This window comes from Heterodontus francisci, chromosome 35 (assembly GCF_036365525.1).
Source record: "Heterodontus francisci isolate sHetFra1 chromosome 35, sHetFra1.hap1, whole genome shotgun sequence".
In the NCBI taxonomy this organism is placed as follows: domain Eukaryota; kingdom Metazoa; phylum Chordata; class Chondrichthyes; order Heterodontiformes; family Heterodontidae; genus Heterodontus; species Heterodontus francisci.
The window spans coordinates 36,878,482-36,895,978 of NC_090405.1; the positions used below are offsets into that span (position 1 = coordinate 36,878,482).

The window sequence follows — 17,497 nt, forward strand, 5'->3', positions numbered from 1 at the left end:
GAGATGATTGGCCTCCAAAAACCACAACCATCTTCCTTTGTGTTAGGTATGACTCCAACCAGCGGAGAGTTTCCCTCTTGATTCCCATTGACTAGGGCTCCTCGATGCCATACTCAGTCAAATGCTGCCTTGATGTCAAGGGCAGTCATTCTCACCTCACCTCTCTTGTCCATGTTTGGACCAAGGCTGTAATGAGGTCAGCAGCGGAACCCAAACTGAGCATCGGTGAGCAGGTGAGTTGTTTAAGTGGCACTTGATAGCATCTTCCATCACTTTGCATCCACTTCCGGTCCAACGATGGGACCAGCATCTCTGTTATAAAATTCAGCCCAATATTTTCATCTCTGTTTACCAGAATTTTCACCCAAATCATAGAGTGATACAGTACTGAAACAGGCCCCTTGGCCCACTGACCTATACTAATCCTACATTAACCCCACATTCCCTCAATTCTCCTACCTACACTAGAAGCAATTTACAATGGCCAATTTACCCATCAACCTGCAAGTCTTTGGCTGTGGGAGAAAACCGGAACACTGGGCGGAAACCCACGCGGTCACGGGGAGAACTTGCAAACTCCACACAGAATGCAGAACTGAACCCGGGTCGCTGGAGCTGTGAGGCTGCGGTGCTAACCACTGCGCCAGCCTATTCAAATTTCACCATCTGCTATGGTGGGATTTGAACCCATGTCCCCGGAACACTAGCTTGTACCTCTAGATTACTAGTCCAGTTACATTACCACTACACCACCACCTCCCCAAGTCTCTATATTCTTTTCCTGAGAAAAAGTACGGAGCTTGTGTCTTGTCATGGATTTTGTTTTTGTTGATGTCTTTGTGCGTGGAGAGGAATCGCAGTGCTGGGGAAAGGAACACATTGCATTTTTTGCACATAGTGTCAGAACTAATTGCCTCTTTTCCCAAATCAGCTGAAGCATGCGTTGAGTTAAGGTAAAACTTGCTGCACACACTTCTGACCTTAATAGATTGTACACTGTGACATTCCTGTTTTCCATGGCCGAAGGGCCTTCTGTGCTGTAAATGATTCTATGGCTCTATAAGCTGTAAATGAGACTTGCTCACTTAGCTCAGAATTATTATATATATAATAGAATCAATTTAAAAAGTTTTTACCGCCACTGCATTCAGAAGTAATACTGTAAATATATTGATGGACTGGAAATGCAGTCTTTTGGAGTTATACCTCCCTCTTTCTCAGGCTACATGCTAACATTTGTATGCAGAATTAGATCCATTTACTGTGCTGGTGGTTCAGTGGTAGGATTTTTGTCCCTAGGTCAGAAGGTTGTGGGTTCAAGTCCCACTCTAGAGCCTGGAACACAAACTCTAATGCTGACACTCTGAGGGTGCGCTGCACTGTCAGAGGTGCTTCTTCTGGCTAACCCGGGTTCTGTCTGCCCTCTCGGGTGGATGGAAAACATCCCCTGGTGCTATTTATCCCTCAACCAACATCACTGAAACAGAAATAAAGACAGAAAAGTACTGGAAACACGCAGCGGGTCTGGCAGCATCTGTGGAGAGTGAGAGAGAGAAGCAGAGTTAACCTTTCAGCGTCTGTGACCCTTCACCAGAACTGAAACAGATGATCCGGTCATTTGATCATCGGTTGTGGGATCTTGCTGTGCGCGAATTTAGCAACAGTAACCGCGCTTCACAGAAACGTGCCTTTCGGGGCGCTGTGATTTGGGAGTTGCGTTGCAGCCGGAGAAGCAGACTTTCAGACCGGGAAGCGACCCTCAGAGCCCCGGGGGCAGCACTTGGGCCACTTGGCTGCTGCAAATGGCTGAGGATGTGAAGGAAGAGAGGTGGTGGGGGGAAAGCTGGCCTCTTTTGGCGGGGTTGTGTTTGAAGCAGTGACGCGGTCCTCCCGGGGCCTATGTTAATGAAAGGGGGAGTTTCCCTTTCGGGAAGCTCGGGCTGCCTGTGAGCGGAGGTCGGTAAAGCAGCTGGCACTTGTGGTGAGCAATCCTCCCATTCTCTCTCGCAGCTTTTTGTTTTGTTTTGTGGATAGTATTTATATTTTCCGCGCTAAGGGCTGGAATTAGTGTGCTTTCCGGGGGGAAGGGCAGCATGTTTGTGCCCCCCCTCCTCCGGCCTGCTAGTGCTTCCTGAGCGGAGGATGGGCTGGGCTTGAAGGAAGAAGCAAATTCCCAGCCGCCCCCCGCTCCCTCCAAGCAGGAGCCCCGGTCCCCGGGGCGGCGGGAGAGGCGGCTCGGCCTGGACTCTGGGACAAGGGAAGGCGGTCGCTGCTTCTCTTACTATTTATAATCCACACCGTGTCGATTTAAAGGGGAGGGAGGGGAAAGCAGCGGCGATCGGCAGGCAGGGGAATTGGGTGTGCGGGGTCAGCCCGCCCGCCCGATTCCAGCCACTGCCCGGGGGTGTGGGGGGGGGGCGGAGCGGATTAGAGGGGGTGAAAATGGAGAGTGTGAGAGCGGAAGGGAAGGTGCGCAGTCTGCATGTGCTGCTGGCGGCTGAGCCATTTTGTTAGTGTGTCGGGTTATTGGTGCGGGGTTTGGAGGAGGAAGGCCGGGGGAGGGGCGTTATTTTATTTGTGGTCGGGCGGCCCCGCCTCTTCCTCCCTCCCTCCACCACCCCCCGTCCCCCACCGCCGCCGCTCCCTTCCCCCTCCACCGGACCTGTCTTCCCCCCCCCCCCACTCCCTCCTCCTCCCCCCCCCTGTCCCCGGGCCGCTCTCCCTCCCTCCTCCCCCCCCCCGGGCCGCTCTCCCTCCCTCCTCCCCCCCCCCCCCCCGGGCCGCTCTCCCTCCTCCCCCCCCCCCTGTCCCCGGGCCGCTCTCCCTCCCTCCTCCCCCCCCGGGCCGCTCTCCCTCCTCCCCCACTGTCCCCGGGCCGCTCTCCCTCCTCCACCCCCCCCCCCCCCCGGGCCGCTCTCCCTCTCCCGATGTGTAACAAAAGCCTCTCGCACGGAGCCCCCAACAAAATCCAACGCGTTCACCGCACCCCCCCGGTTCTCTATGGAAACGCGCTGCGCTCCGGTGCTGTGTAGGGTTTTCCTTGACAGTTTAAGGCATTGGGGGAAGAGGGTGTGAGGGCTTAATGGTCAACTGCAGCCACCGCGCTCGCTGCTCCCCCGGCACCGGCAATGCTGAGGGTGAGTGTCCCCACTGACTGCACGACCGTCACCTCCAGCCCAATGATTCCAGAGGAGTAAACATGGTCCAGCCCCGCCCCCAACCTCACAAAACACGCCCCTTTTAGGATGTCACTGAGCACGCCCCCTGACGTGTTAGCTTTACGCCACGCCCACTGTTTTAATTGGTCTCTCCCGGACAGTCAACGCCTCCTCGCTCTTGTGATTGGCCGTGTCCTCTTCAGGGACCCGCCTGTGGCTGATCTGCTGATTGGTTTTCTCCCGCCTGGGTCCCCCCCACCTCGGCGGCTCTGATTGGTGCTTTTTGTTGGGCCGCTGTCAGGTGGAATGTATTGCGTCACAATAGTGGCGTCACGTGATGGGGCGGGGATTCCCTCACGCTCAGTTTAGGTTGTAACAATGAAGCGCGTCAGCGGGAGAGGAGGAGGGGAAAGTCCTCCTGCCCGCGGATTATTCCGGAGTTAGCCCATGGTGTGCACAGAGCTGACCGGGGCGGTTGATGCCTCGGTTATCTTGCGCAGCGTTTATGGCGCTATTTACCTCCCAGCGGTCTGAAAGTCAGATATTATCAGTAACTCCAGCTCCTTCCAGCTTCCGGGGTGAAACAATCACATTGTTAATGTCAGAAAGTGAAATAACATGGGGTTAACTACCGGGAAGCTGTTGCAGTGTTCATTGCGGAGAGATCTCAGCGATTCTGCAAATGCTTTGTGACTTGCATTTGTTGTAACAAATCCGAGTGTGGAAATACTGTAATAACTATTGGAGGTTTTGCGGGACAGCAGTGTTGACTGAGTCAAACTGGCGGGGGGAGGGCGGTGTGGGGAATGGGGTGGAGCCCAGAACGTATTAACCAATTGTAGCTTTCGCCCAAGTCAAAAGTTGGCTTTGGTGTTGCTGTGTCTCCCCAGAGCTTCCGACGTTGAGGCGGCCAACAATATACAGTGTATAAAAAAAAAACATCGTCAGAAGGGGGGCCGAACAGCTGAACGAGTCCCGCCCACCGCCGTATTGGGCAGCTGAGCAGTTTAAACAGTCGCTCACTTGTAAGGTCCAATGAGTGGGGGAGAAAAAGGATATTGACTTTAAAAACAAGTGCAAAAACGTAGGTTTGGAGTTGAAAAAGTCCAAAAGGGAAGCGGTGTGAAAATGCCCAGGAGCCGACAGTTTCTCTATTGCTGATTTGGCACTTCTTTCCTTTCAGCGTCCGGCCCTTTATTTGTAAACACATTTAATAAAACATATTTTGACCTTGTTTTGGTGGTGGCCATGGTTGAATAGTAGTTCGATTTTGCTAAAGCTACGGACTCGTTCTTACCATTCATGTAATTTCCCGAGAGCTGTAAGTGTAGGAAATGTGGATAGGTGCAGAGCCGCTTCATATCAAAACAGACGTTATTTTTAAGTCCCATTATCCTTATATTACCTATTGGCTGCGAAGTGTAATGTACTGTGTAACACATCAATACAAGTAAAGATTAGATAATAAGACTTCAGAGACTTATCCACATAATAAAGTTTGATCTATTTTTGATTTGGACAGTTTTTTTTAAAAGCCTGTCCCGGTTTATTGTAATGCATCCTGCGTGCTTGTTTTATTTACGAATAAGGACATGCTATTTTGTCGTTCCTGTGAATGGGAACTTTTCCCCCCACCAAAAGCAACCTGATGCTGTTTTAGTTAAGAGCGGATGTTGTGAAGGAAGCGACTGTAGCGGACATTTAAAAAAAAAATGACTCAGAAGGTAGTTTTTAGTGAATGTGTAACTCGATGTAATGACGTTGTTTAGGGTATGGAAAGTCTAATCTGTGAAAGGTTCCTCTCGTTATTCATCCTATAAAGCACCACGGGATTAATACGACTGAAAACTGACTCGAAGTTATACCCCAAGGACATGTCATATTCCTGCCGAGATGGCACCTGTTGGAATCAATCAGTAGAGGTGGCACTGAGCTCCTCTTTAAGGGCACCACTGGCATAACAAATAACAGTCCAATTAAAGATGGTTAAAATAAAGCAAAATCAAAAGTCCCCTTCCCAACTAAATGGTAATGTTATCGGTGTCTATAACACTCTGTGGTGCCCATTATTTATGGAACACTAAATAGTCATGGCTAAGTTCTGAGAAAGAGATCCCAAGTGTCGCATAATGGCTCTTGACTCTGGCAACTAACACAGTTGAGAAACTTTTGGTTTAAGGTAGTAGTTGCATCATACATTATGGACCATATCAATCTTTATTCAGTCTTAATTGTGTAGCCAAAAGCTTGGATAGTATTTAGTTGTTTCATTTGGCGAACATTTCCAATTGTTAAATAGTCTCCATTGCTGCCAAGTGTGTCAAGGCTGGGGTTGGTTAACTCTGCACACAGTGGAGATTGAAGCGGAGACCCTCCTATGCAGTAGATAGATATATACAAGCCCCCTTTTTCTTAACACCTTTCAGAACCTCTTTCACAGCCAATCAAGTTCTTAAGAAGTGTAGTCACTGTTCTAACATAGGGAAACAGCAGCCAACTTACACACAGCAAGCTTCCATCAACAGCAATGCGATAATAGCAAGATAATGTAGTCATGTTGCTTGAGGGATAACTATTGTGCAGGATACATTTTTGAAAAATGCTGCTGGATCTTGTGTCCATCCCACCTCCGAGGGAAGATGTTTAATTTCAGAGCTTAAAGACAGAACTTCCTAGAGCACAGTATGCTCTCAGTACTGAACAGGGGCTTCTGCTTAAACTACGTGCTCAAGTCTATGGAGTGAGGCTTGAAACTCTGCCTTTGACTCAGGAGGTGAGTGCGCTACCCACTGCACCAACTCTGACAGTAAGGTTTAGTATAACATGAGCTTGTTATTCACAGTGTCACCGGAGAAGCAATAAAGCCATTTTAAAGGCAAGATATGAGCCACAAACAGGTGATGTATGACATTGGAGGACAGTTATTTCCATCTCTTTTCCAGAGGTTTTACTCAAGTCCTTCATTGTTCTGAAAAATATATAAATTATGGAGCCTGAGTGGCTGTAGTTTTTGTTGTTGTTTGTGCATGGATAGAAATGGCAGTGCAGGGGAAAAATAACTTTTTTTTCCAGAATCAATTGCCAGGTTCGAGTCAGGATAAAAACTTGGTGCTCACTCTTGCCCAGAAGTCATTTATTGTGAGATTGGGGCAGTATCAAGCAGACACTGTAGAACACACAAACATAGCTGAACCTGGCCCTAGCTCATAGAATGTTTGCCTCCTGTGCTGTAACCATTTGGCCTGTTGTGTCTGTGTCAGCTCTGGAAGAGTAACCGCTTGTCCCACTTCCCTGTAGTCCTGCAAATTGTTTTTCAGGTGCTTATCCAATTCCCTTTTGAAAGCCACAATTGAATCTATCCCCACCACACTCTTAAGGCAGTGCATTCCTGAGCCTAACCTTCTTTGGCCTCCTTGTCTCGAGAGACAATGGGTCAACGGCTGGAGGTGGTCAGTCGTTTGTGAAGCAGCGCCTGGAGTGGCTATAAAGGCCAATTCTAGAGTGACAGACTCTTCCACAGGCGCTGCAGATAAAATTGGTTGTTGGGGCTTTTACACAGTTGGCTCTCTCCTTGCGCTTCTGTCTTTTTTCCTGCTAACAGCTAAGTCTTCGACTTGCCACTCTTTAGCCCTGCCTTTATGGCTGTCCGCCAGCTCAGGCAATCCCTGGCAACTGATTCCGACGACTTGTGGTCAATGTCACAGGACTTCATGTCACCTTTGCAGATGTCTAAAGTGGAGACATGGACGGCTATTGGGTCTGATACCAGTGGCGAGCTCGCTGTACAATGTGTCCTTGAGGATCCTGCCATCTTCCATGCGGCTCACATGGCCAAGCTATCTCAAGCGCCGCTGGCTCAGTAGGGTGTACAAGCTGGGGATGTTGGCTGCCTCGAGGACTTCTGCGTTGGAGATATGGTCCTGCCACCTGATGCCAAGGATTCTCTGGAGGCAGCGAGGATGGAATGAATTGAGACGTCGCTCTTGGCTGACATATGTTGTCCAGGCCTCGCTGCCGTAGAGCAAGGTACTGAGGACACAGGCTTGAAACACTCGGACTTTTGTGTTCCGTGTCAGTGCGCCATTTTCCCACATCATCTTGGCCAGTCTGGACATGCGCTTGTTGATTTCTGCATCGAGAGGTTACTGGTGATAGTTGAGCCTAGGTCGTTGAACTCTTGAACCACTTCCAGAGCATAGTCGCCAATATTGATGGATGGAGCATTTCTGAAGTCCTGTCCCATGGTGTTGGTTTTCTTGAGGTTGATGGTTGGGCCAAATTCATTGCAGGCAGCCACAATCCTGTCGATGAGTCTCTGCAGACACTCTTCTGTGTGGGATGTTAATTCAGCATCATCAGCAAAGAGGAGTTCCCTGATGAGGACCTTCTGTACTTTGGTCTTCACTCTAAGATGGGCAAGGTTGAACAACCTGCCATCTGACCTTGTGTGGAGGAAAATTCCTTCTCACTCACTGCGTAAAGAAAGTTTTTCATTTCTCCATTGGTTCTTTTATCCATTCACTTTATATCAGCATTCTCTAGTTCTTGAATCTTCTTTCAATGGGAACCCATTACTCTCTATCTACTGTCTGGACCCCTCATGATTTTGAGCACCTCTATCAAATGTTCTCTCAACCTTCTCTCCAAGGCGAACGGCTCCAGCTTCTCCAATCTATCCATGTAACTGGTTCCAGGAATAAGGGACTTTGTTCTTGTAAATCTTTTCTGCACCCTCAGTTAAACCTTCTCATCCTTCCTAAAGTGCCAAGCCCAGAATTGTACACGATACTCCAGTTGAGATTGAACCAGTGTTTTATAAAGTTTCATACTTCCTGGTTTTTGTACTCTATGCCTCCTATTTATAAAGCCAAGGATTCCTTATGCCTCTTAACCACTTAATGCCACCTTAAACAAGGTGCACATATAGCCCTAGGTCTTTCTGCTCCTGCACCCGCACCCACCCTGCTCCCACTTTAGAATTGCACTTATTTTATATTGCCTCTCCTCATTCTTCCTACCAAAATATATCACTTCACACTTCTCTGCATTAAATTTCATCTGCCACATGCCTCCATTCCACCAGCCTATGGCCTCTTGAAGTCTATCACTAGTGGTGATTGAAATTGGTTTATTTAAGTCAAATTAATAATTTTAATTCTCATTTGGTTTGGAGTTTCCAAGAAATGTAATCCTAATTTTGGAAAAGTATATACAAAGTGGTAGATTTTGCTTTCAAAAGTTGCCTCAACTCTGCACATGAAATAGGGGGTAGTTTTTTTTTCTTAAAGAATTTTAGCTTGTCAGAGTCCTGGTTTTGGGTTCAAGCCCTATTCAGAACTGGCAGCTTCAACACAGTACTGAGGGAGAGCTGCACTGTCTGAGGTTCTTTCAGGTAAGAGGTTTAATCAAGGCATCATTTAAGGGGTGTAAAAGATCCCGGACACTTATTCAGCAAAAAAAGTACCCACACCACGAAAACAGCTTCCCTGGTCATTCATAGTGTTTATGGGATCTTGCTGTGTGCCATTGACTTTCCCATTTACCCACAATGTACTTTAAAAGTAATTAATTGACTGAAGCACTTGAATTTCCTAAGGAGGTTAAAGGTGCTGTATAAATGTACATCATTTTTGATTAAATATAAGTTGTCCATTTCAATTTCCAACATCTGTTCCAAAGTTTATGATTATTGACTAGTATTAGTCTTTAGGAAAAATAAAGCCTTCTTTCATTACCTCAAATTTTCAGTTTTGAAAACTGTAGTCAAGGTTAATTTACTTGACAAGTACAAGATTAGTCAATGACTATTTAGCACCTTGTTTTTGCCAATTAAAACACTGGATCTGTCACTCAATGAGAAGTGAAAACAAGCATCCCTCACCTTGTTGACATATTGAAGTTTACTGAAGCTAAAGTAAAATCGGATAGATCATCTAAAGCTGAGATCCTACATTTCAGAGGCAGTGTCCAACACATGTTCATCGCATCTGCACATCAACGGCTTCAGGAGAGCATCTTGTTGCTTTGTGGAAGGAGCTCTCCTGCTACCCTGCCGACCTGTACGAGACCCAACCAACATTGAGACCATCTTCCAATCTTGTGACTGGCCAGGTAAGGATTTTTTTGTCTCTCACTATCATTTAAAATTTTTGTTCTTGTATTTTCACGTCTTTTTTTCTCTATCTATTTCTGTTCCGTTTGTTTGTGATTTTCTTTGATTCCTTTCTTTGCCTTAACTTGTTTTCCTTCTTCCCAACCTTGTCTCAGGCTTCTTACTTTTTGTGATGCCTTGCTAACTGGGCCACCATCATGACCTCCACCTGCTCAGAAATCCCACCCTTGACATGTGTTGACTCCAACTAGTACTCAAGTTCTAGCCTAGCCCCTTCAGTTCTTGAGATATTCGCTTCCCAGCTACATTCTCATCTGGCACAATTTGAACCCATTCAATCTGATTTCTGCCCTGCCCACAGCACTGAGACTACCCCACAATCAATGATACTCTGATTGCCAGTGTGATGCTTTATCCCTTCTCATCTTGGACCTCTGCAGTGTGCCATGTGGCTTGTCACCATTGTCCTCTGTCGTGTACCTCGCTGGAGGTGCCCCTATGATTCCATTCCCACATGTCCCAATGCAGCTCCTGCACAGTCCTGCCCAGAGTTCTCCAAGAATCCATCCTTGCCCCTTCCTTTTTCTCATTTACATACTGCCTTTTGGTGATATTTATAGACACTGGGTCAGCTTACATACATGTGGTGTTGACACCAGCTTGGTCTGTCCACCACGTCTCTCTCAATCCCACAACCATTCCTATGTAGTCAGGCCATCTATCTGACATTAAGAGATGCATGAACCAGAACATCCTTCAATTGAACATTGGGAAGGCCAAAGCCACTGCGTTTAGTCACCTGCCAAGAACTTCATAACCTTGCCATTAACACTATTCCCCACCTCAGCTGAACTAGACTGCATGCAGTTTCAGTCTGTCAGAGATGAGCTCCTCATCCCTTAGTAGTGTATTGCTTTCACATCTGCAACGTTACTTGTCCCACCCCTGCCTTGAACATATTGCTATCAAAAAGCTTATCCCCCATCTGTCATCTTTAGACTTGCCTCCTCCACCATCAAACTTCAAAAGTCACCGTCTGCATTCTGTCTGCCACTAAGCCCCATTTGCTCACAACCCTGTCCTTGCTTTACTACGTTGGTCCAGTGTGGGGACAGTGAGCCAAATTTAAAATTCTCGCCATTGTCTACAAATTCCTCCGTGGTTCCAACCCATTCTACTTATGCAGCATTCTCCAGCCTTGTGCCTCTTTTGAACCTGGCTTCCACTGTATCTTCCTTCCCCCCCACCCCACCTTTGATGACAGTATGTTCAGCAACCTTGGCCCTCCTATCTGGGGTTCTCCCTCCCCAACCTCAAATAACTCTTGGATCAAGATTTTGATCATTTAACTCTTTGACAAAGGATTAGTGCTTGCTCCTTGCCTTAGTGAAAAGACTTTTGCCATTTCCTATGTTAAAGGCAATGATTATAAATGCAGGTTGTGGTTGTTATTGCTTAATTGGAGTGAGATCAATGCTAGGGTCTTCTCTGGAGCCACTGATGATGCTTCTCACTGGTCAACAAGAGGTATGCTGTATTGAATTTAATAGCTTTCTCTCCTACACAAAGAAAGTGCTCTTCCCAGTAGAGAACTGACAGACCTTGGCCCGTCGAGCTGCTGAGTTCAAGTATTAATGAAAGTAGTGATTTCCACCACTATCTTTGTCTTTAATCCTTTTCTCTTTTCATGAGAAGGCAAGTTAGCATATTTGGCAGGGACTAACATTGTCTCTTTACCTCTCGGACTTGGGTTTGAATCCAGCCTGCACTAACAGGATGAAGTATTCTCTCTCGTGCTCTCTCTGACTGCAAGGGCCCTCAGAGATATGTTTGGGCTGTCTCAATTCCCATTCACCCAGCCTCCAAGTGAAAATGCTCACAATTTGGCACTGAAGGACAATATCACTCAATGAGGCTATAATTGTGAATAGTGCAGTTGGGGTTGCACTTCTGAAGCTGATGCACATTGTTGGGGGAGGAGGGGGAGCTCTGTATCTAGTCATGTTATACCTGGCAGAGTGCTCTGCTTCTGTTCTAAATGAGTTGATGGCTGTTATCACCAGTCCATTTTCTGCACAGGAGTCTTTGCTCAGAGTAGAGAGTGTCTGAAATAGAAAACAAAGTATTATTTAAAAGAAAAACTACCAACAATTTGGTGAAAGCAAAAAAGAGATGGCCTGCACATTTTGTGGGAGCTTGCTGTGCACAAATTGGCTGCTGCACTTCCTTCATTACAATAACTGCACTTCAAAAGTACTTCACTGGCTTCAAAGTGCTTTGGGACACCGAGGTGGTGACAGGTGCTATATGAAGGCAAGGCTTACTTTTCTTGAACTGTATAAAAAGAATGAATTGTATGAAAAGATGGTGCACAGGTAAGTCCGCTGGGTTTTCAGGAGCACAGTCAAAACACAGAGCACCATAGCTGCTGTGGTGATCCATCATGGAATGTGGGAAAGGGTACCATTTTGTTCAGATTGAATTAGCCCATTCAATGTATGAATATTTATTCAATGGTAAATCCAGTAGGGAATGAACCGGCTCCTGGGTCTTTCAGCATCACTTGAGTCAGTTACTGGAGGGGGCGTGGGGGGAGCTGTTTGAGATTAGCAGAGCAGGTTCTTGTTCTAACCTTCTTAGTTACTATCCCGGTGAACGGTGGCTTACCACTTGCTGCCCTGCTTTTAAATCTTAATACTTGCAATTAAGTACATGGATATTTCACATTCAGTTTGGATACCTCCTTTAAAGGGTAGCCCTTGAACATATGTTTCTTATACATTGATGGGCTATAGGGTAGAAGTTCAGCTGTTTCTGAAGCACTGGTCTTAGAAATAGCAATGCTGATCATTAACCATCCCGCACTATATTCAAAGTGTTCTGGGAGGCCAGATGCACCCGAAATATTTCCTGTGTTTCAGTGCTGCAAGAATAAAAGCTGCCTCGTCTTTTTAACAAAAATTGTGTTGCGTCAGCTAGGTCATTCAGGGGTGATATCAGGAAGTACTTCTTCACACAAAGGGCAGTGGAAATCAGGAACTCTCCCCAAAAAGCTATTGTGACTGTGGGTCAATTCAAAAGCTGAACTAGATAGATTTTATTTTAGGCAAGTGTATTAGACAGATCTAATTAAATGGTGGAACAGGCTCAAGGTTCTGAATGTCTCATAGGAACAGGTGTAGGCTGAACACTTCCTGGCAATACTCCAACCCCTTACTATGGAGGCACAAGAGGCTAGTTTAGATAACCAGCTGATCTGGGAGTATCAAAGATGGTGTCACACCTATCAGCATGCTTTTTGGCATAGATCAGAGGTGTGATGGTGATTTTAATAATAAATTCACAGTGATGATGGAGCATTAGTACATGGGATTTTCCCAGTTATTGGACAGGGTGGGATCCTGATTGAGCATGTGCTGGAAGAGATAGATATGGAGTGAAAAATTCCCAGGCCTTTAACCTTGGTTACTAGGAGATGTGCAAGAGCATCAAAAGCAATTTCTTCCCCCTCTCTCTCTCATTCTTCCACCACCCCTCCTCCCCCCACCTAGAAACATGCCATGGGGTAATTGTAAGGTCAGTTGAAACCATTCCAAGAGGGCACAGCTCTACCTTGAAATCTGGTGACTAGACAGAGTTTGGAGCTAATTACTGACTGTATTTGATGCCATTTCATCTGGCCCCCTCTGCTCCCCCCCCCCCCATATTTGAAGGAATATACTGATAAATAGTTGAATGATCTGTAAATCCAAACTATTTCTGTCCCACATCTGGCTCTATATTCAAGGATTTGTGTTTGAGTTCAAGTATCTAAACACGAAGATTGAATATCATAAATTGGGGAGGATTGGGGTGTGTCTCTTGTTATACTTTGAGATACTATTGAACCTAGCTAAGTACATAACTACAGAATAGGAGAAGGCTTGAAACAAGGGGAGACTGTTTTTTCCATCAAGCCCATTCTTGGCACACATTATACAATTAGCGCTGTCCTTGAATTTGTCCAATTCTCCTAATCTTCAGGGAAGTGATCGACCGCAGTTAAAGCTGAAGTGCCAGCGTGGCTCAATTGGTAGCAATCTTGCCCCAGAATCAGTAGTTTGTGGTTTTAAGTCTCACTCCAGTATTTAAGCACATACTTAATCTGATATCAGTGGAGTGCTGCATTGCCAGAGGATATTCAGACCAAGAGATCCTGTGGCACTATTTGAAGAGTTCTTAATGTGTCTTCGCCAATATTTATCTGCTCAACACTACCAAAAATTGACTGGTCATTTATGTTATTGCTGTCTGAGTGAGCTTACTATATGCAATTTGGTTTCTGCATTGCCGATAATAGTAACAAGTGCACTTTTTTTAAAAAAGTGATCCGTTGGTTGGTTGGAGCTTTGGGACGTCCCGAGGATGTGATGTGGTCTGAACTGAAATTTCTCACCCAAGTTTATTCAGCAGAACTCCAGGACATTAATCCAGTCTTGCATGCAATACTATTCTTGTCCTGGCCAACTTCCATCTCAACCAGCACCTCTGAAAGCAGATAAACTGATCATTTCTCATTGCTGTTTACAGGACTGTGCTAACATGACAGCCAGCTGTTCTATTTGTCTATGTGATGCTAAGTGCAATTCATTGCTTTGGGACATCCTGCGGATGTGACCAGTTGCAATGCAAAGTACAAGTTTGTTCCTTCAACTCTGGCCAGTTGCATTCTAAAGGTGACTCAAAAATCAGCCCCACGACAGCATGGGCAACATCATGTTCAATGAAACTTTTGAGTCTCCGTAATGGGTCCTTTTTCTAATCCCCTCTAGTCTTATTCTTAAATCAGACAATTATCCTGCTGTTTACCCAGGAGTTAATTGGCACAGCATTAACTGATGTAGCTAGGAGTCTATTCCGCATGACTATTACTCTGGAGGCCTCAATGTTCTGGTCTGAAACCATGCTTAAAGGCTGGTTAATTTTGTACTCTGTTTTATTAGTAAGTTGGTTGCTATTTAAAATTATGAGGCACAGCAAATGTAAAGTGTTGTTACCTCAAGATTTCATTTTGCCAAATTCTCCCATCCATTCCCTCCCAAAAAGGTGGTGACTCTTACTGGGGTATGTACCCATGGGTACTGCTAGTCTCAGTGCCTCCTTCCTATCCACATCTAAACATTGAGTGGCAACAAGGTATCAACTGTGAAAGGCATCACAATCTTCCCCACACATGCAGGATCTACTGAGTAGCCATAGAGTACACACATCAGCCAAATGTTCCTCTTCCAAGTCTGGGCTAAGTCAATTGGCGTAACCAGCTGAGATCAGCTAATAGGATGAAAATCATAACTGAACCTACTGTTCTGTGACTTTTACCCAGTAAATCACTAAGGCTTTCCCTATTGTCTTTTCAATGACAATAAACTAATAGTACTTTCAATAACTTGCATTTATACAGCACCTTTACCATAGCATAATGTCCTAAGGTGATTCACAGGAGCACTGCCAAATTTGACACCAAGCCACATAAGGAGATATTAGTTCAGTTGCTTGGCCAAAGAGATAGGTTTTAAAGGAGGAGAGAGGTGCAGAGTTTTACTTTTGTAAAAATAAACCCATTTCCTGGTATCCTATTAAATGGATGATCTATGAAGTACTTGGATTAGTTTGAACTGATGAAAGTATCCAATTTTTGAGTCTTTATAATGCATCCATTTAATCATCTGGTAATTCACTCTCAATGGAAACAATGAGTTCACAAACCGATTCTGAATAATTCTTAGCATCCCAACTGTACTGCTGTTTTAAGATGAAATATGGCAGTGGGTTTGATCATATTTCTATACTAAACATTAACAGTCAGTTAATTTGAAAATGTTTGCCTAGATCTGGAAATTAATTCCATGGGAGCAAGTCAGATTACCTCACAGCTGAGCTTTCATTAACTTCCCACTAGTGCTGCAGCATTAGATTTTAAAGCCTCATCCCAGTTTATTTAACACTTCAAGAAAAAAAAAAATCAGGCCTTGACTCTACATTCATCTCCCTCTCCAGTTGTGATCTTACACCTCTTATAAATAGGGCTCTCAAGACTTTCTTCTTGATTCTTGCTGGCCACAGACTCACTCCCACTTTTATTTCATCAGAGAATAGCTAACAAATAACAAAACCTAGAAAACACACAATTTTGTAGAAGCAAAAGAAGTCTTTGTGTGTTACAGCACTGTCTCAAAGTATGACACTTGCATTTAGTTATGCCCAGGTGGAGTGGGCAGCCAGTTATGCAAAGCTCCATGGCAGCAGTGAGGAGAGTTTGCTTCAATGGTGGTTTTAGTTGAGAGGAGTATTCCTCCTGTTCTCTTCAAATAGTACCTCAGAGACTTTTAACAGCTATCTGTTAAAGACCTGCTGTTTGATGTCCTATCCAAAGGCCCTCTGACAGTGGAGCACTCTTGTCAGTATTGCATCAGAATGGGGCTTGATCCCATAACCTTCTGACTCAAGTGTTAACCAAGGACACAGGTCATAAGAACTATTTGCATTTATATAGTGTTTCCCATGTCCAAAAGATGCTATAAAGGGCAGACAAAAAAAAGTAGATGAACCTAAAGGACAAAGCTAAATGCAGGTGGAGACATTTTAAGAAGGTGGATGGAATTAATAGGGAGGATGAGGCATGGACACCAGAAGAGCAGCTTTCAACGATGAAATGAAGAGAATGGGGAACAAGGAGTAGACTAATCTGAGGAGCTAAGGTGCATGGGGCTGAAGACATGGTCACTGAAACAGGCTAGGTGAGGCTAAGGAGGTATTTTGAAGGCAAGAGCAAAGGGAAGAACTGGGTTATTTGAATAGAATGAACATTAATATATTTTTTTAAAAACGTTTAAATTGAGAAATGTAGACAAATGCCAGACACCAGTAAGGTTGAAAAAAGTATGATTAACTCCGGAAGACTTGAAGAAATGCCAAGCTTAGAGCGTAAGATCATGAAGATTATAAGAGGATTGGAAGACTGAAGGAGGAGAAAGTTTCACAGTTGAGGAATTGGGAGAATGAATTTGAATGGAAGAAATTTGAATAGAATGGTGAGCAAAGGATCTGGATTTCACAGTGGGGATGTAGGAAGAAGAGCATGTCAAGAAGTGTATTTCGAGCATGGATGGAGAGAAGGAGGAGGATAACTGAACACGGAGACAATGAAAGGCAGACAAGAAAGGTTGAGAGAGAAGTTGAAAAATTGGAAGCTTGAAAGGGATTTCCTTTCAGATGCCAGCTTTAAAAAAAAAAATATATAGTGACCTGGTTCTACCCTTTACCATAAGGTTTTAGCATCAAACATCTCCAGAACAGCTCTCATCACTGATGACATTATGCAGCATATGACTGATTATCCCTTGGGATTGAATGTGTGTGTGTCTATATTATGGAGAGAGAAAGTTCACATCATGGACAGTAACAAGAGATAAATATGCATTTTGTTTTTACAGTCATATCACACTGACATTCTATTTATAGTATTTGTGCCAAGATAATGAATGGGGAAATGAACTGTAATGAATATTGTTGGACCTAGAAAGAGCAATATTTTAATTGATGGTTTCATAGCCCAAGAATGGCCTGCTTGATGATGATACCTTATGAGTATGATACATGTGAAAACAAAGTGAAGTGCTTTAGTGTTTCCCCAAACAAGTATTAGAAGTGAACATTTCTACTTAGGACTAACTAAGCTTTGTTTGCTCACTGATTAAGGCAGGCCAGAAAATTCTGTTTGTGGATCGATCCACTCATTTCTCTGGCCCTCATTGTCACTTGCTATAATTGCAAATGCTATTATTCTCAAAGACTACTAGTTTCAAAGCCTCGTGTTTCTTGTGGCCCTATTGTTCCCCCACGGTAGAAATTAGATAACTGCTCCAAATCCCAGTCTGGCAAATTCAGCCTGTTTAGAGAAAAGACTGGTGAAATCGGAAGCAATGCTGAAAAAAAAAAATCTAATGTCTTTTTGTACACTCATGCATCCAAGACAGAAGCAACAATTTATCAGTTTTGTTTAATATATTTCTAGTCTCTAAAATGCAATCTATCCTTCTCCAACATCCTGATACCTTCTTTGGATGGGCACATCTCTGTGAAGATTGCAAGAGGTGCTCCTGAGTGAGAGAAAAAGGCTCTTTCTCCTGTCCAAGAAGAATGGAGGAAGTTTCATCTCCTTATAACCCAAAGGAGACTGACAGTGCTG

The 17,497-nt window shown here is 44.8% G+C and overlaps 1 protein-coding gene across 3 annotated transcripts in view; it reads left to right on the forward strand.

Moving 5' to 3' along the window:
* The first annotated feature begins 1,899 nt into the window (after positions 1-1,899).
* The window catches only part of sin3aa (SIN3 transcription regulator family member Aa), a 122,746-nt gene continuing 107,148 nt past the window's right edge, over positions 1,900-17,497 (forward strand). For all 3 annotated transcript variants that reach the window (XR_010969464.1, XM_068015350.1, XM_068015353.1), the window contains exons 1-2: positions 1,900-1,981; positions 9,117-9,269. The gene's annotated coding sequence lies outside the window, so the exon portion shown is untranslated. The remainder of the gene's footprint in view (positions 1,982-9,116; positions 9,270-17,497) is intronic.